Here is a 20896-nt window from a genome sequence, read left to right as displayed (position 1 = left end):
AGCGAAAGAATCAAGGGGGCAGGTTTGAAGCAATAGTTGGAGTTCATTTACTGTCTTTTGAGTTTGATATAAAGTCTTTGATTGCAGTTCAATCTTGCCAACTCGTTAGGGTTCAGTACACACTTTCAAACTTGTTTCGATGGTTTTCTGTCTTGAGGCTTAATGTCTTCTGTGGGTCCCTGTCTTTGCCTGAGAGGGAGAAAGACTGGGAGATGCTGTCTTCTTGAAATCTAGTTGCAGTCTCTTCTTTTCGTGAGAGAGAGAGAGAGAGAGAGAGAGAGAGAGAGAGACAGGGAGAGATGCTCTGTCTTCAAGTTCAGTTTTAGTCTGACCTCAAATTGTTCTGTGAACACAATTCAAACCAAACCGGGGCCAGCAGGCCAGTCATATGACTAGCTTTTTTTTTCGGGACAACCTGCCCGGTGAAGTTTTGTGGATTCTTTCAATCTTGAGGAGACATCCTCAGTAGGGGGCTGGAATGCTGACTTTCACACATTCAATGTCTGATGATCAAAGTCCATTTGGTTAACTGAATCAAGGAGCATTTCCATTGTCTTCTCCAGGCAACTGTCTCTCAGAATGCAAATGTTTCCAGCCACTGTCCTGTTAGAATGCAGGTGCAGCCATGTTTTCAGTCCAGTAAGAGTTTAAAATTGACGTTCCATATGGCAAAATTAATATGTCTCATTCTTGGCAGGTGTGGTTTTCATCACAATGCAATGTAAGGTTGAACCCTCAGGGTGTCTTCTCATGTTTAATTCAGCATGGTCCACAGTAGAATAAAGAGGTTGCCAAATATATTCCTTTGCTTGGGCATGAATCTCTCAATCAGTATTGTTAAAAGTTCCTGAGTGATATGCCTACTGCTACAAACCCACTCCCCACCCAATGGCTTGAAAATTAGTTTGGTCTCTTGTAGCCTTTGTAAAGAATCTAAAGGACAGTAATTTCACTGCCAATATTCAGGGATCACATTATTGTCCTGCATAAGAATGTAAAGTCTGGAGCAAGATAAGGCCATTTAAGTCAATCAATCCTGTTCCATCCAGAGTCCATGTATGATTAAACCATCATTGACTTCCCCCACCTGTTGATGCCCCTAAGTTCCTCCTACAACTTATCTTAAAAAAATCAGCAGTGCTATTAATATCTCTATCACATGTTATCTCCTTTCCCAACATATCTTGATCCAGCTTCCTTTTTAAAGGTGTCAATCGTCATCTTCACTATCCCTTTAGAGGGGAAAAAAAGTTTTTTTGATCATCTTTTTTCTGTACTTAGTTAAGGCTTGTGGGCTTTGGACTTGTTCCTCTATCCCTTTTGGAGTTGCAGATCAGATACACAATAGAACCACAGTAAGCTATATATGCTTACACAGAAATGTAAGTCCTCATATACAATAGAGACCTCTCATACACATATAAAATGAGATCGTTGTGCACAAAATTAACAAGACCCCAACACAAAAAGGTGAGAACCCACCATACATCACTTTTTCCATCTCTATTTTTATCTCTTACTCCTGAAAACACTTCCTGATGTGGAGGAACTGTTCCGGGTGAGGGTGGGGCAGGGTGGGGGGGACAGGTGGCGTTATTTTTTCTCTCATATCTCACCCATGTGAACTATGGTGGATTACTGGGCAATTTCTTCCAGTCTCAGCTTTGTTGTTTTCCCAGCACAAATGGGACCTGGAAAGGCTGTTGACCATGTGCACAGCAGATTGCTGCCACCCAAGTAATTCTAATATTCATTGGTAATCGTTCTTATGCAGAATTACATAGGATTACATAGGATATATGATACAGGATTACATAGGATATATGATACACTTGGCCCAACCAGTCCATGCCAGCATTTATGCTCTACTAGAGCCTCCGCCCGTCTTTCCTCATCTAAGTCTATCAGCATAACCCTCGATTCCCTTCTCCCTCATATGCTTGTCTAGCCTCTCTTTAAATGCATCTATACTATTCGCTTCAAACACTTCCTGTAGTAGCGTGTTCCACATTCTCACCACTATTTGGATAAAGAAGTTTCTGCTGAATTCCCTATTGGATTTCTTGGTAACTATCTTATATCGATGACTTCTAGTTCTGCTCTTCCCCTGAAGTTGAAATATTCTCACTGTATCCACTCTATCAAAACCTTTCATCATTTTAAAGACCTTTATTAAGTTACCCCTTCGCCTTCTTTTTTCAAGAGAAAAGAGACCCAGCTTGTCCATCCTTTCCTGATAAATATACCTTCACATTTTTGGTATCATCCTTGTAAATCTTCACTGCAACCTCTCTAATGGCTCTATATCCTTTTATATCCTTTCTATCATATGACAACCAGAACTGCACGCAGTACTCTAAGTGTGGTCTAACCAAGGTTTGAAACAGATTTAGCATAACTTCCCTACTTTTCAATTCTATCCCTCTCTAGATAAACCCTAATGCTTGGTTTGCTTTTTGATGGCCTTGCTAACCTGTGGCGCAACTTTTAGTGATTGGTGCATGTGTACTCCGAGATCCCTTTGGTCCACTACCGCACCTAGACTCGCACTTTCCAAGTAATAATTGACTTCCCTATTTTTCCTACCAAAATGTACTACCTCACATTTATCTGTGTTGAACTTCATTTGTCAATTATTTGCCCATTCTGCAAGTTTATTAATGTTTTCCTGTAATTTGTTGCAGTCCTCCTCAGTATTGACTATCCCCCCAAATTTGATGTCATTCGCAAATTCAGAAATTGTATTTTTGATTCCAAAGTCCAAATTGTTAACGTAAATGTGAACAGAAGAGCTCCCAGCACTGATCCTTGTGGAACACCACTTCCCACCCTCTCCCACTGTAAATAGCTACCCTTTACTCCTACTCTCTGCTTTCTTGAGGCCAGCAAGCAATCCATTCTGCCAATTGTCCCCAGACTGCTTTCTCCGACCTAATTGATTAGTCTATTATGGGGCACCTTATCAAAGACCTGTTGAAAATTCAGATAAATTACATCTACTGCATTGCCATTGTCTACTCTCTCTGCCATCTCCTCAACAGTTCAGTAAGGCTGGTCAAGCAAGATTTTCCCTTTTGGAATCCATGCTGACTATTCATTATTATATGTTTCATTTCTAGATATTCTTCATTTTGCTCCTTTAGTCGGGATTCCATTATTTTTCCTACCATCGATGTTAAGCTGACTGGTCTATAATTCCCTGGACATGCTCTATCTCCCTTCTTAAATATAGGAATTATGTTAGCTATCTGCCAGTCCTCTGGCACTGCACCTTTTCCTAATGAATTATTGAATATATGTAATAATGCCTCTGCTATCTCTTGCCTAGATTCTTTTAAAATATGTGGATGCAATCCATCTAGACCAGGGACTCTATCCTCTCTGAGTTTGTTTAGTTTATTTAATACGTCCCCTTTTTTATTTTAAATGCACGTACCTCATTACTCATCTCATCATTCAATGCCAGGTCCACCTGTTCTATCTCCCTACCGAAGTGAAATAATTATTCAATATATCTGCCATCTCTCTATCATTCTTCTTCTTCTTCTTTGGCCTCCTTGTCTCGAGAGACAATGGGTAAGCACCTGGAGGTGATCAGTGGTTTGTGGAGCAGCGCCTGGAGTGGCTATAAAGCCCAATTCGAGAGTGACAGACTCTTGCACAGGTGCTGCAGAAAAATTTGTTTGTCGGGGCTGTTACACAGTTGGCTCTCCCCTTGCGCCTCTGTCTTTTTTCCTGCCAACTGCTAAGTCTCTTCGACTTGCCACACTTTAGCCCCGCCTTTATGGCTGCCCGCCAGCTCTGGCGATCGCTGGCGACTGACTCCCACGACTTGTGATCAATGTCACAGGACTTCATGTCACGTTTGCAGATGTTTTTAATGCGGAGACATGGACGGCCGGTGGGTCTGATACCAGTGACGAGCTCGCTGTACAATGTGTCTTTGGGGATCCTGCCATCTTCCATGCAGCTCACATGGTCAAGCCATCTCAAGCGCCGCTGACTCAGTAGTGTGTATAAGCTGGGGATGTTGGCCGCCTCGAGGACTTTAGTGTTGGAGATACGGTCCTGCCACCTGATGCCAAGTATTCTCTGGAGGCATCGAAAATGGAATGAATTGAGACGTCGCTCTCTATCATTACCTGTGGTATTATCCTGGCTATCCCTTAATGGTCCTATTCCCAGCACAGCCTTCCTTTTTATTGATGTGCCCATAAAATATTTTATTATTTTGTTTTATGTTCCTTGATAATTTAATTTCATAGATGCTCTTTGCCTTCTCTCTTATCATGCACTCTGCTGCTGTCTATGTACTTAATGTATGCCTCTTTTCTTACCCTCAATTTTGCCCTTATCCATGGAGTCTCATTAACGTTTGTTCTTTCCTTTTAGAGGAATATATTTTTCCTGCACTCTTTTAAACACTGTTTTAAATGTTTCCCCTTGTTGTTCTACATTGTTGTTTGACAATATTGTTGCCCATTTTATTTTCCCAAGTTTTATTCTCAACCCCTCAACATCAGCTTTTCTCCAATTTATTAGCTGTTTTCTGTCACACTTATGTCCTTCTCTATTATCATCTTAAAAGCATAGTATATTATGGTTACTATTGCCTAGATGTCCCCCTACTTTTACTTCTCTTATCTGCTCTTCATTCCCCATTACTTGCTCCAATAGCAAATCTTCCCTTGTTGGGCTTTTTACATATTGGGTTAGAAAGGAGTTCTGTACACATTGTAGGAACTCCATTCCCTTATCTGCTTTACCTACCTCTTCTGTCCAATTACTATCAGGGTAGTTGAAATCTCGCATGATTATTATTCTATGTTTTTACTTAATTCCCTAATTTATCTGCATATTTCCTCCTCCACCCCCATTCCACTTTTAGGTGATCTGTAGACTAGACCTATTAGTGTGATTGATCCTTTATTATCTTTTATCCATATGGATTCTATTTTTGTCTTGTTGATAGCTGCATCCTTATTTTCCACTGCCACTATGTTATCCCTAATAAGTGCAGCTACTCCTCCACTCCTTTTTCCCTCTCTTATCTTTTCTAAATATGATACACCCTACAATCTTTAATCCCCAGAGTACCCTATTACTACCACATTTCTATTCTGCTCTTCCCTACTTTGGACAGCCTTTTGAACCACAGTTCCTTTTGTCCGCATTGTGGCTGTCCTCCCTGCAATCTTCCTCCTTGTCCTCACAGGCAGGGAGTACATTGTTCTGCTCAACAGGACCAGTGTCTGTGGGACCTCCTTCTCAACCTCTCCTAAATCCACGCTACCCGGTTCTCTAATTGTCAGACCCTCCCTTTCCTGAACCTATATCTTCATCTGACTGTATTCTGGATAAAACTGCCTAAAATGTCTCCACCTCCCTTATGTGTCAGAGTGTGTCCAACTCGCACTCCAGCTCAATGACTCTGAACCGGAGAGATTTGAGATGCAGATATCTCCTGCAGATGTGTTTGCTCGGGAGAGTCTTACGATCCACTAACTCCCACATTCTGCAGTCCAGACAGTCAACCTGTTCCGCCGTATCTGAGACTAGCTTTATTTTATTTATATAATTAAAGTCTTTATTCAATAATTATTTGTAGATATATTAATTAGTTTAACTAGCTAAGTTATAAATTTAACACAATACTTTATAGCTTCCCAGTCCTATTTTAACCCACTGCCCTAGTTTAGAGAAATGGCCTTCAGATGCAGGACATTGTGGGCTGGTGGAGAAGGTGCAACAGGTAAGAGAGATCAGTACATAGAGGGCTAACAGCATCAGTAGAAGAAAGAGAGACACAGATTTAATGAACACAAATTCTGACTGGGTCTCGTGTGTGTCCAGAAAGGGATGCCAACATTTTTAAAGTAATCTGCCCACCTCTTTCCCTACACTAACCCCTGGTTCCTGTCCTGAGCCCTGGGGAACACAAAGTCCTCCAGAGGTTGGGAAAACTGAGTGAATTGAGCTGAAGCTGAGTGAAATAGCCCTGTAATCCATTATGGCTCTTGTCAGACTCACACAAATGGCAGAAACAACGTGCAACCATGATACACCATGGTCCTAGACATAGGTGCATACTCACTGGCAGACAGAACGATTTCTGGAACAGAGATTTTGGGTTTGGAGGCTGTCTTTACTGATGGATTCTCAGTAAGTTTTATTTTACACGTCATGTATAGAGACTAGAAACACAGGCAGACCAATTTGGCACTAATGTGCATCAAGGAGGCCAGATGTTGGTCTCAGGTCTCCAGTGAAGTGCTCTTTTTGCTGCATCAGTTTCTGGAAATCAAGATTAGGCATGAGACCTTGTTAAACCACAAGTATAAAACATCATACTGGACCTTAGACCAACTTCACCTGGTCCCAGTTCAACAGTTTTCCTGGCCCCTGTATGGACAGTATGAACAGGCACCCAACATGGCACTGGAAACTATCTCCAAGCACTTCCCAATACATTTTGTTATGGATCTCTTCAGCCACAATGGCTTTCATTTGTTGTGCTGCTATGTTACTCTGTACAAGCAGAAAGAAACTTCTGGACAAAGTTCAAACACAGCACTAACATTTTATTAGCCTATTCTGTGATCTGTGCACAGGCATAATGATGTGTATTCATCAACTAGAGTATTCACCGAGCGTACCATTGGAATGCTGAACCAGTTCTTCAGGTTCCTGGATCAGTCTGAAGTGTCCTCCAATATAGCCGGTCTAAGGTCATGGCAATGTGCTACATGCTTGCTATATGAAGAGGGCTTCATCATTGGAGGCCCAGAAGAAGACTCCATTAGGCAGCAAACTGATTTGCAAAAAGAGCAATAGCAATCAGAAAAGAATACAAGGATAAGTCGTTGCTGGTTGTGAAATATATTTGCACCAATCTTATACATGAGGCCTTTTCTTAACTTTGACTTCCGGCTGCTGCGTTAAAGTCTTGTGTGCATCTGCCCCTCCAGATAAACAATTATCTGCACACCCTTCTCTGTGCAGAACAACCCACAAAGCTCCAATTCATGGCTCCAGATGAAATCAACTTCCAAATCATTCCAAAAACAACAATTTTAGTGCAATCAAACTTTTAATGAGAAATTATATTATGGCTATGCCTAGTATTTGTTACCAAGGTGCTTCCCATTGGTGGCAGGGTATGACATACATGTTCTTAACCCTAATAACATTATCTAGGCCCTGCATCAGTGATAAGAAATACATGAGATGTCAGGCTGCTTTGTTGCAATAGGAACTTCCTGGCTGTTATCTCATGACACTCAAATCCTAAGGTGGGCTTGTTGCAAATTCCACCTCCTGTGCTTCTTTATGAGCAGCCTGGCCTTGCATTCTTTCTGCCATCTGCAGGCATCTGACCAGACCAGTGCGGGGCATGCATGTGATGCCATCTTGAGAGACAGTACCATCACCTGTGCTCACTCCTGCCAGTGATCTGCAAGAAAGCAGACCCAATGGTCCTCATGAGATCAGTAAAGTCCTATGTGATGTGTGATTGCAGTCCAGCCCCAATCCTCGCGAATTTGGCACGCTAGGCCTCCATAGTAGGATCCTGAGCATCCATAGAAGAAGGACAGACTGAGTTTAGGCTATCCATCATGAAGGCCTCCACTAGGCCTATCACACACTCCACAATGAACTGCAGAGTTGCAAATCTGTCCTCCAAAGTACTGTTCATGCTCCTAGTGGACTCCTCCACTCAAGCTGCCATCTGCAGCACGCTGCTTGGCATGGTGAACAGTAACCTGCACCTACCCTTGAGATTCAAGAAATATGCTTTTATTATAAGCAAATCTTGAAAGATACTGGCATCCAAGCTGAGAGGCTACATAACCTGACCCTCCAGTCAACAATGTCTTCCCCTTCACATATTGTCAGCAGTTGCTTCTCCTCAGTCACCCAGTGCACTCTCCTCTGGCTCACTCTCCAACTCCCCTGGAGTGGACGTTGCTTAACTGGTGTCTGTGAGGGCATGAGTGAATGTTGAAGTTTGGGCAGGGCCACTTGGACTGGGTGGCCTGTCATCCTTCCTCAGGAACATATAAGCAAGGAAAAGAGGAAGAAAGGTTACAATGGATTCCTGATGACAGAGTTCACATGTAAGTAACAGTAGAAAGAGTTAAGTGAGGGTTTCATGATTTGATTTACAGATATTTGATGCAGGGTACAATAGAATGAGAAGGAAGAGAAGCAAATGTTGATTATGAAGCTGTTCTTGGCACATATTCGCTTACTTCCTCATTTTCAGCACATTTCATGGCCCTCCCTCCCCAAGATTTGCAATATGAGGTAGGAGGTTTGAAGTTTGCACTGCAAGTTGGCCATGTGTCACGTTCACTCTCAGGTATTTTAGGCTGTTTTGTCCTTGAAAAAGAATACGAAAAGGATTCTTGACAGGGAGTGCAGCCCAGAATGGTATATTGACAGGTGAATGCCACATGCCAATGTGATTGACTCTTACATGCCCTCTGAAATGGCTTAGCAAGCCACTCAGTTGTATCTAACCGCTACGAAATCAATAAAAAAAGAATGAAACCGGACGGACCACCCAGCATCGACCTAGGCACCGAAAATGACAACGGCAAACCCTGCCCTGTCGACCTTGCAAAGTCCTCCTTAATAACATCTGGGGGCTTGTGCCAAAGTTGGGAGAGCTGTCCCTCAGACTAGTCAAGCGACAGCTGGACATAGTCATACTCACGGAATCATACCTGACAGACAATGTCCCAGACACTGCCATCAGCACCCCGGGTATGTCCTGTCCCACCGGCAGGACAGACCCAGCAGAGGTGGCAGCACAGTGGTACACAGTCGGGAGGGAGTTGCCCTGGGAGATCTCAACATCGACTGTGGACCCCATGAAGTCTCATGGCATCAGGTCAAACATGGACAACGAAACCTCCTGCTGATTACCACTTACTGCCTTTCCTCAGCTGATGAGTCAGTACTCTTCCATGTTGAACAGCACTTGGAGGAAGCACTGAGGGTGGCAAGGACACAGAATGTACTCTGGGTGGGGGACTTCGATGTCCATCACCAAGAGTGGCTCGGTAGCACCACAACTGACCGAGCTGGCCGGGCCTAAAGGACATAGCTGCTAGACTGGGTATGCAGCAGGCAGTGAGGGAACCAACAAGAGGGAAAACATACTTGACCTCATTCTCACCAATCTGCCTGCCGCAGATGCATCTGTCCATGACAGTATTGGTAGGAGTGACCACCTCACAGTCCTTGTGGAGACGAAGTCCCACCTTCACATTGAGGATACCCTCCATCATGCTAAATTGGATAGATTTCAAACAGATTGAGCAATGCAAAACCGGGCATCCAAGAGGCGCTGTGGGCCATCAATAGCAGCAGAATTGTACTCAACCACAATCTCTAACCTCATGGCTCGGCATATCCCCCAATCTACTATTATCATCAAGCCAGTAGACCAACCCTGGTTCAATGAAGAGTGCAGGAGGGCATGCCAGGAGCAGCACCAGGCATACCTCAAAATGAGGTGTCAACCTGGTGAAGCTACAACACAGGACTATCTGCATGCAAAACTGCGTAAGTAGCATGCGATAGACAGAGCTAAGCGATCCCATAACCAACGGATCAGATCTAAGCTCTGCAGTCCTGCCACATCCAGCCATGAATGGTGGTGGACAATTAAACAACTAACTGGAGGAGGTGGCTCCACAAATATCCCCATCCTCAATGATGGGGGAGCCCAGTACATCAGTGCAAAAGATAAAGCTGAAACATTTGCAACAATGTTCAGCCAGAAGTGCCAAGTTGATGATCCATCTCGGCCTCCTACTGAATCCCCAGCATCACAGATGCCAGATTTCAGCCAATTCAATTCAGTCCGTGTGATATCAAGGAACAACTGAAGGCATGAGATACTGCAAAGGCTATGGGCCCTGACAATATTCCAGCAATAGTACTGAAGACCTGTGCTCCAGAACTTGCCGCACCCCTAGTTCCAGGACAGCTACAACACTGGTATCTACCCAGCAATGTGGAAAATTGCCGAGGTATGTCCTGTACACAAAAAGCAGAACAAGTCCAACCCATCCAATTACCGCCCCATCAGCCTCCTCTCAATCATCAGTAAAGTGATGGAAGGTGTCATCAACAATGCCATCAAGCAGCACTTGCTTAGCAATAACCTGCTCAGTGATACTCAGTTTGGGTTCCGCCAGGGCCACTCAGCTCCAGACCTCATTACAGCCTTGGTTCAAACATGGACAAAAGAGCTGAACTCAGGAGGTGAGGTGAGAGTGACTGCCCTTGACATCATGGCAGCATTTGACCGAGTATGGCATCAAGGAGCCCTAGCAAAACTGAAGTCAATGGTAATCAGACGGAAAACTCTCCGCTGGTTGGAGTCATACCTAGAGCAAAGGAAGATGTTTGTGGTTGTTGGAAGTCAACTATCTGAGCTCCAGGACATCACTGCACAAGTTCCTCATGGTAGTGTCCTAGGCCCAACCATCTTCAGCTGCTTCATCAATGATCTTCCTGCAATCATAAGGTCAGAAGTGGGGATGTTAGCTGATGATTGCACAATGTTCAGTACCATTCGCAACTCCTCAGATACTGAAGCAGTCTGTGGAGAAATGCAGCAAGACTTGGACAATATCCAGGCTTGGGCTGATAAGTGGCAAGTAACAGTCGCGCCACACGAGTGCCAGGCAATGACCATCTCCAACAAGAGAGAATCTAACCATCTGCTCGTGACATGCAATGGCATTACCATCGCTGAATCCCCCACTATCAACATCCTAGGGCCTACCATTGACCAGAAACTGAACTGAAGTAGCCATATAAATACTGTGGCTACAAGAGCAGGTCAGAGGCTAGGAATCCTGTGGTGAGTAACTCACCTCCTGACTTCCCACAGCCTGTCCAAAAATTTACAAGGCACAAGTCAGAAGTGTGATGGAATACTCTCCACTTGCCTGGATGGGTGCAGCTCCAACAACACTCAAGAAGCTCAACACCATCCAGGACAAAGCAGCCCACTTGATTGGCACCCCATCCACAAACATTCACTTCCTCCACCACCGACGCACAGTGGCAGCAGTGTGTACCATCTACAAGATGCACTGCAGCAATGCACCAAGGCTCCTTAGACAGCATCTTCCAAACCCGCGACCTCTACCACCTAGAAGGACAAGGGCAACAAATGCATGGGAACACCACCACCTGCGAGTTCCCCCTCCAAGTCACACACCATCCTGACTTGGAACTCTATCGGCGTTCCTTCACTGTTGCTGGATCAAAATCCTGGAACTCCCTTCCTAACAGCACTGTGGGTGTACGTACCCCACATGGACTGCAGCGGTTCAAGAAGGCAGCTCACCACCACCTTCTCAAGGCCATTAGGGATGGGCAATAAACGCTGGCTTGGCCAGCGACGCACTCATCCCATGACTGAATAAAAAAAAAAAGGCTCCTTATGTTTTAACACACATAAGAATGTGAGTGAAGAAACATTTCAACTTGTGGGTGAAAAGGACACTGTGTTGTCTTATAGGCATTGATGTTAAGAGTTTGAACAGTTTAGAGGGAGGTAATTATAAGTGGCAGACAGTGCATTCTTGGAAGATGCAGCTGGCACCTCTTACCTTGCCTGACCTGGTAAAGTCATTAAACTTCTTCCTGTACTGCCTGGCCATGGATGAGACAGAGCTGGAGCTCACTGACTTGGTCTCCTCCTTCCATTATCCCTGACAGCTTTCATTGGGATCCCAAAGCACTCTGTACCAAAGACAATTGTACTTCCTCCAAAATGAGTTCCTTGGTCAATCTAAGAACATGGAGATTCTGTTTTTCATGCAGACCTACCAGATATTCTTTATTCTCTGAATTTTCTTTTCTTGATGAAAAACAATTGGATGATGTCAGCCCCTTTAAAATGTTGCAGATCCTTAAATCCAGCCAGGACACACTATTTTCCACCTCACAGAAACATACTAATTACAACATCCCGTCACGAGTTGCACTCTGCCCTAATTCCATTCGGGTTCGCACCCAGTCGGAAAATCCCATATTTTGTGTCTTACAGAGATGGATTATGGGAGTGGAAAGAACAATGCTTGAAATATTTAGCAATAAATAAGTTGCAAAGACCTCAAATTCTGGTGATGCAAAATGAACTAGTGGAGGGGTGGAGTTCACCATTGTGATTCTGTTAACGGATACCTTCAAGCTGTTTTCCATTCTTTGGCTGCTGTGTATCCGCAGATAAGTGTACGCTAGGGGAAAGGTCAGCAAAACTCTGCAAGCTTGAACATCATCAACACAACTGAGTGCTGTAACTAACGGATACCATTGGGTTCTTTCATTCTAAAGAATAAATCAAAATGTCCAAAGTGTTTCCTTTACATGGTCTATTGTTAATAGTGTTACCTTATGACGGTTCCTGTATGAGTTTGCATGATAGGGGTCACCGTTGAATTTGCTGTGCATATGTCAGAATGTTCTTCTAAACACAAAGAAAGTAATGTTTATCAGTTGTTGAAATTGTAAAGTACAGACCATATCATTGTTGACTAAAGTGGTGTTGCTTTTTGTACAAACTCCAGATCAGTAGGGTGTCAAATAGATGAGGAAGTGCTCCTAAGTGGTCTTGTCATACAACTTATTGAATGCATTTCTTTTTAACAACACAGCTGAAAAAAGGATTTTGAAGTTGTAAGTTATAATTCATCAAATTTATGCTTTTTTATTATATCACAGAAAAATTTCTGTTCATTAACCGGTGAATTTGAATAGCTGTTTTTATTGATTAGATAATTATCATCAACTACTTTTGCTAATACAATGACAGCTTCTAGGATTAAACAGTTTGCATAACTAAACAGAAGTGTCTGGAAATATAGGTCATAGTTTGCAAATACTTTAAAATGGATTTGATTTCACTTTTAAATATTAGAAAAGATCTGCAGTTGATAAATAGATCAAAATGCCCAAGATGTACAACTTGGAGTGTCATTCTTATACCACTGAACAAAAATTGTTAAAGAACTTTGAATAACTGATCGGATTATACACTAATGATAACTAACTGGATTCAAGACTTTCCAAAGACCTGAGAAGGTAATTTAATATCCTCTGATGGCTCAGCAGTTTATTCCACTTGGAAAGGACTTTAATATAACTCGACGTCATAGAGTCATAGAGCGATACAGCACTGAAACAGGCCCTTCGGCCCACCGAGTCTGTGCCGACCATCAACCACCCATTTATACTAATCCTACATTAATCCCATATTCCCTACCACATCCCCACATTCCCTCATGGACCAGATTTTCAAAATGGAGGCGAGAAACAGGAGCCTGGTCTGGTTTTGGGTCTGAAACCTGTCTCCTCTGGGAAACTGATTCAGATTGCAATTTTCAAGTGGGAAAGCCTTAATTGGTATGGAGACAGGTTTTCTGTTCTCTTAGAGCCAGTGGGTTTGAAAATGGCAGTGGTTCAGATCAAGTGGGGCTCATGTAGACTTCCACAACAGTCATCACTGAGGCTGCTGGTTGTCCTGAGGAAAAAATCTGCCTTCCACAGCATCAGAGGGAAGAACATAAGAACAGGGATGTCACAGGGCAGCTGGAGGGCTGGCACTAGGGGCAGGGCAGACCTTCGCTTCATCGATGTCCAACTGGATCTAATGCTGGAGGCCATGAGGGAGGTCCTCTTCCCGGACGGTGGCAGGAGGAGGCCACCTCGTTGTGCAGCAGGAGCACCTCTCTGTTTGGTGTTATCCCCTTCCGCTCTCTCTTCCTCCTCCTCGCTTACCTCCTGCTCCTCCCCCAATGAGCTGTCTCCTTCCAAGGCCTCACTGTCCTTGTTCCACACCTCTCTAGAGGGCTATGTTATGGAGAGCATAGCAGACCACCACAATGATTGAGATCCTTGCAGGAGGGTATTGGAGGGTGCCACTTGACCAATCCAGGCACCAGAATCGCATCTTCAGAAACCCGATGGCCTGCTCAATGGTTGGCCTGCTGAGTAAGTGGCATTGGTTCTTTTGCCTCCATGCCTTTGTCTGGAACTCCCATGGAGTCATCAGTAGCCATCTCTTTCAGGGATTTCCCTTGTCCTCTTGCAGCCACCTGCTGTACTCCTTTGGCCTTCTGTTGTACAGAAGGTCGCATCTGCCACAGCTCATCCTGGCTGCTCTGTCCAATGTCAGAGTAGCCTGTTCCCATCTGAACTCCCTCAGCTGGGCTTTGCAAGTTCACCAGGCCTTCCCCTGCCAGCCCCAGCTGCCACTGTGATGCCAGTGGGCTCACGTCCCTCTCCAGTTTCCTGCCACTCACCACTGAGAAATTCAACTCTTCTAGCTGCAGCTTAGCCACACTGAGGCACATCTGAAGCAGCTGAGCTTTATTTGCTGTCTCTGCTTTATTTCAATCAGCCCTCCCCGTAGCTCTCATGGCCTTTCATACTGTTCACGTCTTCAACCCTGTGTGTTCCCCCATGGTGTCTTCCCTGTTTACAGCCTTTAAAAATTGTTCACTGAAACTGACAATGAGCTCATTAATGAGCTCAACGGGCAATTAACTGGATGTGGGCACTGACCCGTTCTCTCCCTACCAGCTCCACTTTAAAAATAGCATCACATTCCGAAGGCGGCAGGACCCAGTGCTGACCTCCAAGAATGTGATATTCAAATTCCGCTCGCAGCCATTCCTGCCCTCAGTGGGCTTTGAAAATCCGGCCCCTTAACTTTCCTCATCCATATTAGTCTTGTGATCTGCTGAGTAACTTAGGCACATAGATCAGCAAGGTCCCAGGTCAAACTGCTGGTCTGTGTTGAATTAGCTGATCTCAGCTGGGGTGATAATCTGTCCATTACAACTGTTGAGACCAACACTGGGTTAGGGAGGTGAAATTCAACCCAAGATTTTTGTTTCTGATTTATTTCCAGTGACACCAGAAATGCTCAACTGTGGACATCAGGTGAAGACAGGAACAGACTTACATCTGATGTCTCCTGCAGTTGAATACCTGCTGATGAGGCTTAAATGTGAATAATGGCCAATTGTGCAAATTACAAAGGCAAATTGGTGCAAGCAGAATTGTACCTCAGAAAGGTGTCAGTGCATTTAGGGCGTGGTAGGGGTGGGGGCGTGGTTTGTAGGGTGGGGGAGCAGGGGAGAAAATTTAAAAATGTTATAAACAAACATAATATTTCTTCCAGCCACTTAGGTAGTAGCAACAGAAGCAGAGAATATACCTTATTTTTTAACACAGATATAAGTTAACATTGTAATACCTGAAAGTATTGTCTGTTATTTACTCTGTGAAACTCCCTCATAAAAGTACTGTAATTCACTCAAGCAAAATAAGCAGCTTTTACAGTTTATCCATAAAAGATTGAGAAAGCCATTTTTAAAAAGTATATATGATTTCACTTCTAAAAGCTAGAACATGACAACCCAGTTCTTTCAGACAGAATTACTCAACTTGTAAGGGCTCAGTCTGTACTCTATGCAATATGTATGCTGCATTTTTTTCTTTTGGTACATTAGGTGACATTGCAACAAAAGAGTTGATGAGCAGAAATCCAGCACGCTACACATGGAAGGTGACCCCATATCCGTGGATTATGTCGCCAAGGAGCAGCACATAGAACAAAAAGAGGAGGGGAAAGATGAATCCTCTGAGGATTCCCAAATGGTAGTGTAGGGGTGGGAAGAGAAGCCATTGCTGGAAATGCTGTGGCTACAATTGGATAGATGAGAGCTGAACCATAGGAGGGCAGTTCCAGTGAGCTAGGGGAGAAGTGCTGAGGAGGATGGTCTAGTCAACTGTGTCAACCTGGAGAAGAGGTGGTAGAGGAGGATGGTGTGGTCACAAGAACATAAGAATTAGGAGCAGGAGTAGCCCAATTGGCTCTTTGAGCTTGCTCCTCCCTTTAACAAAATTATGGATGTTCTTCTCCCTCAACTCCACTTTACCATACTATCCCCATACCCCTTAATTCCCTTAGTACCCAAAAATTGATCGACCTCTGTCTTAAATATACTCAATAACTGAGCATCCACAGCTCTCTCAGGTAAAGAATTCCAAAGATTCACAAACCTTTGAGTGAAGAATTTTCTCTTCATCTCTGTCCTAAATGCCTGACACTGTAAGTCCATATTCTAGATTCCCCAGCCAGGGAAAACATTTTCTCAGCATCTACCCTGTCAAGCCCCTTAAGAACTTTATATGTTGCAATTAGATCACCTCTCATCTTCTAAGCAGCAGAGAATATAGGCTTAGTCATCTCTATCTCTCCTCATTGGACAATGCCCTCAACCCAGGAACCAATCTAGTGAACCTTTATTGCACTGCCTCTAATGCAAATGTATCCTTCCCTAGGTAAGGAGACCAAAACTGCACGTAGTACTCCAGGTGTGGCCTCACCAATGCCCTGTATAATTGAAGTAAGACTTCTTCATTCTTATACTTCAATCCCTTTGCACCAAAAGCTAACATACCATTTGCCTTAATAATTGCTTGCTGTTGACTTTTTGTGATTTATAATCAAGGTCCCTCTAAATGCAAAAATTTCCCAGTCTCTCACCATTCAAAAAATATTCTGTTTTTCATTTTTCCTACCAAAGTTGATAACTTCATGTTCCTTCTCACTCACCCAACCTGTCTATATCCCTCTGCAGCTTCTTTGCGTCCTCCTCATTGCTTACTTTCCCACCTAACTTTGTATCATCAGCATATTTGGATACGTTAAACTCAGTCCCCTCATCTAAATCATTAACATAGATTGCAAATAACTGAACCCCAAGTACAGATCCTTGCGGTACACAGATCCTTGCGGCCTGCCAACCCAAAAATGTTCCATTTATTCCTACTCTCTGTTTTCTGTCCATTAACCAATCCTCAATTCATGCTAATATAATACCCCCAATCCTATGTGTCAAAGGCTGCAGAGAGTTCGAGGAGCACGAGGAGGTATAATGCATCATAGTTACAGGAAATGTCAAGGATGAGTATTTCATGAATTAGACATTAGTGCTCGTTGAAAGCACAGGAATACATAACAAAATTGTAATCGGCAACAATGGCCAAATCAGAGATTTCACTTAGCCCAGTCCATACTCCAGTGACAACCATAGTTCAGCAGCGATATGCTGCATTTCTACTTCTGCATAAGAGATGTATGCCAGGCAATGACTCTATGTGGAGTAGAGTTTCACTGACAGAAGAAGAGGTTTGGTAATGTTTGCTAGTGGTATTTTGTGTCTGCCTTTTGGATTCACACATAATGTTGAAGCACAGTTGCAACAGCTTCAACGTTCCTGCAAATGTTGTCTGAAATTCTCCTGATAAATTTAGCAGTATTTCATGGGCTCTTGTACTTATTATTTAATAAATGATCATGGCCTCCAAATCCTTTAATGGTTCTACCATTCTCCTGCAGTAACTCTGGCAGAAGATCACCAGAAATCCAAAGAAACTCAGGAGACAAAAAACTCAGGCTCCACTGTTTCTGGAATTTCCCTATTGAATTCTAAGGGACTGGAGGCAGGGGTGGAGATTCCATTCACTGGGATATCCCTGTCCTGGCCATGGAACAAGACCCAACATCCAGGCTTGGCAACTTGGACCCCTGAAGGGGAAAACATTGCTAGATTGGCTCCTTTGCCTGGAGGACAATCAGAGCATTGGCAACAACCTGGGGTTCTGGACATCCAAGTCTCTGCGTGCATGAGGCAGACTGGCAACAAGATGCGCCTGCAGTAGCACTTGTGCCTGCCTATCCCATCCAATTGAGATGCCTTCCCACTGATGCCCCCACCTCCCAACCTCCAGGATAGCAGCATGTGGCATTTCAGGGCCCATTTATTGTTGGCAAAAATCATATCCTTTAATCTGAATAGTAAGAATATTTTGTTCGAAAAAATATTTCACATCTACCTCTGTCTCTAATACAGTATATTCAATACATGTCCATGATATTTATGGACATACAATACAACTTACACTTACATTGTACAATTAACATTAAAAACCCAAAGAGCTTTACTGAGTAGAAGACTAAGAAATGGTGGAAGAATTAGGCGACGTGACCAGTAGCAAAATTTTGAAGATGAGGAAGGGGTAGGTAGGGATGGATGAGGCCATGGAGTGATTTAGTTTAGTTTAGAGAGACAGCACTGAAACAGGCCCTTCGGCCCACCGAGTCTGTGCCGACCATCAACCACCCATTTATACTAATCCTACACTAATTCCATATTCCTACCACATCCCGACCTGTCCCTATATTTCCTTACTACCTACCTATACTAGGGGCAATTGCTAGTGGCCAATTTACCTATTTGTAGATGAGCACAAGGATTTTGAAGTTGATGTGTAAATGAATGGGAAGCCACTAAAGGTTGAGCACACCTTTAACTCCTGTGTACTTAGAAGATGTAAGGAGCTAAACACATTCAAGTATTTCCAGCACTTTTTGGTTTTATTTCAATCATCCATTGATAAATTTTCCCTTCGTCATAAGATGTATACATACCATTTTTAAAAATAAACTTCCTACATTTTCTAAAGTCACATATGTTAATTGCCCTACGATTCAATCTGAGACAATGCACACCAAATTTTGCAAGGGGCAGTTTTTGCGAGGGGACAGAAGGAAGATGTATATGCCTCATTCAGAATCATAGAAATGGTTACAGCACAGAATAAATGTCTAAAATATTCTAATGTCCATCTCCAAGGCCGAAATTTTCTCAGCCCTCTGGAGGCGGTACCACGGAAATTCTGAAAGTGAAGCTTGGGACCTGCTCCCCAATGTTCCCACTTCCGTGCGCTTTTACCGGAGGTGTGTTCCCAGCGGCAACGGCTACCCACCTGACAGCGGGGGGAAGCCAATACCGGTAATTAAATGTACAATTAACCCCTAATTCACCAGTGCAATGAAATTTTCTGAACATCGCACGCGTCCCAAACAGTGTCAGGAGCTATTCAACTCAGAGGAGGTGAAATCACAGCGGGGAGTCATCGTTGCCTGCAACTGATAGGCATGCAGGTCAACAAAGGAGCAAAACAGGAAGGCTTTTAGCACGGCTAAATGAATTAACAAATTAATCAGAAGCAAATAAGAAATAAAAGGATAACATATATAAAACCTGTTGGGAGAAAGGTGAAGGAGTTCACTGGGATGAATACAGAACATGCAAAAACATGATTAAGAGAATGAGCAGCAGGCCAAAGATGGACCTGTAAAAACTATAACTGGTGATATCAAACATAAGTCAGTTAGTATTTTAGTAGTACAACAACAAGAAGGTAGGTGAAGAGCTATAAACAAAGTAAAATCTGAGGATGAGCCCGAGAATAGTTACACAAACAACTTATATTTATATGGTGCCTTTAATGCAATAAAACGTCCTAAGACGCTTCTTCTTCTTCTTCTTTGGCCTCATTGTCTCGAGAGACAATAGGTAAGCGCCTGGAGGTGGTCAATGGTTTGTGAAACAGCGCCTGGAGTGGCTATAAAGGCCAATTCTAGAGTGGCAGACTCTTCCACAGGTACTGCAGATAAAATTGTTTGTTGGGGCTGTTACACAGTTGGCTCTCTCCTTGCGCTTCTGACTTTTTTCCTGCCAACTGCTAAGTCTCTTCGACTTGCCACGCTTTAGCCCCGCCTTTATGGTTGCCCGCCAGCTCTGGCGATCGCTGGCAACTGACTCCCACGACTTGTGATCAATGTCACAGGACTTCATGTCGTGTTTGCAGATGTTTTTAAAGTGGAGACAAGGACTGCCGGTGGGTCTGATACCAATGACGAGCTCGCTGTACAATGTGTCCTTGGGGATCCTGCCATCTTCCTTGTGGCTCACATGGTCAAGCCATCTCAGGCGCCGCTGGCTTAGTAGGGTGTATATGCTGGGGATGTTGGCTGCCTCGAGGACTTTAGTGTTGCAGATACGGTCCTGCCACCTGATGCCAAGGATCCTCCGGAGGCAGCGAAGATGGAATGAATTGAGACGTCGCTCTTGGCTGACGTACGATGTCCAGGCCTCGCTGCCGTTGAGCAAGGTCCTGAGGACACAGGCTTGATACACTTGGACCTTTGTGTTCTGTGTCAGTGTGCCATTTTCCCACACTCTCTTGGCCAGTCTGAACATAGCAGTGGAAGCCTTTCCCATGCACTTGTTGATTTCTGCATCGAGAGACAGGTTACTGGTGATAGTTGAGCCTAGGTAGGTGAACTCTTGAACCACTTGCAGAGTGTGGTCACTGATATTTATGGATGGAGCAGGTGCATTATCAAACAAAATGTGACACCAAACCACATCAGGAGATATTAGGTTAGATGACCAAAGGTTTGGTCAAAGAGGTAGGTTTTAATGAGTGTCTTAAAGGAGGAAAACAAAGTGGAGAGGTGGAGAGGTGCAGGGAGAGAATTTCAGAGCTTAGGTCCTAGGCAACTGAAGGCAGCCACCAATGGTGGAGCAATTAAAAAGTTAGTATAGGAAATTATTCCTTTCTCAGTGAATACTAGGAGAAAATAATGAGCATCATGGTCTCCTTCAGTAGTGATACTCCAAGTAGAACTAACTTCAGCATAAATCAGCTGGAGGCCCAAGACAAACTAAAAGGGCTTAAAACAAATGATTCACCATGAATAGGTTACTTCTCCGACAGTAGTGAGAAAACCAAGGGAGCAGATGCGTGAAGCATTGATGGTCATTTTTGAGGGAGTCAATCATTACTGGGGGCAGGGGCGGTACACTGTACAGGCTGAAAATGTCCCTATAGATATAGTGCTCTCAATCGTGCTGCTGGTCCAATCTCCTGCACACCGTCTCAAATTGGAGGACAAATACGGAGTTGCCTGTTAATTGGCTGCTTCCTGTAAGATCACACT

General features: G+C 43.8%; 1 long non-coding RNA gene across 1 annotated transcript in view; it reads right to left on the bottom strand.

Moving 5' to 3' along the window:
* Window positions 1–20896, bottom strand: part of LOC137380585 (uncharacterized) — a 50237-nt gene that overhangs the window by 15824 nt on the left and 13517 nt on the right. The window contains exon 2 of the long non-coding RNA XR_010977052.1: window positions 12424–12499. This is a non-coding gene — a long non-coding RNA (uncharacterized lncRNA). The remainder of the gene's footprint in view (window positions 1–12423; window positions 12500–20896) is intronic.

Source organism: Heterodontus francisci, chromosome 20 (assembly GCF_036365525.1).
Source record: "Heterodontus francisci isolate sHetFra1 chromosome 20, sHetFra1.hap1, whole genome shotgun sequence".
NCBI classification, from domain to species: Eukaryota; Metazoa; Chordata; class Chondrichthyes; order Heterodontiformes; family Heterodontidae; genus Heterodontus; species Heterodontus francisci.
This window is presented reverse-complemented; position numbering and strand designations above follow the sequence as displayed.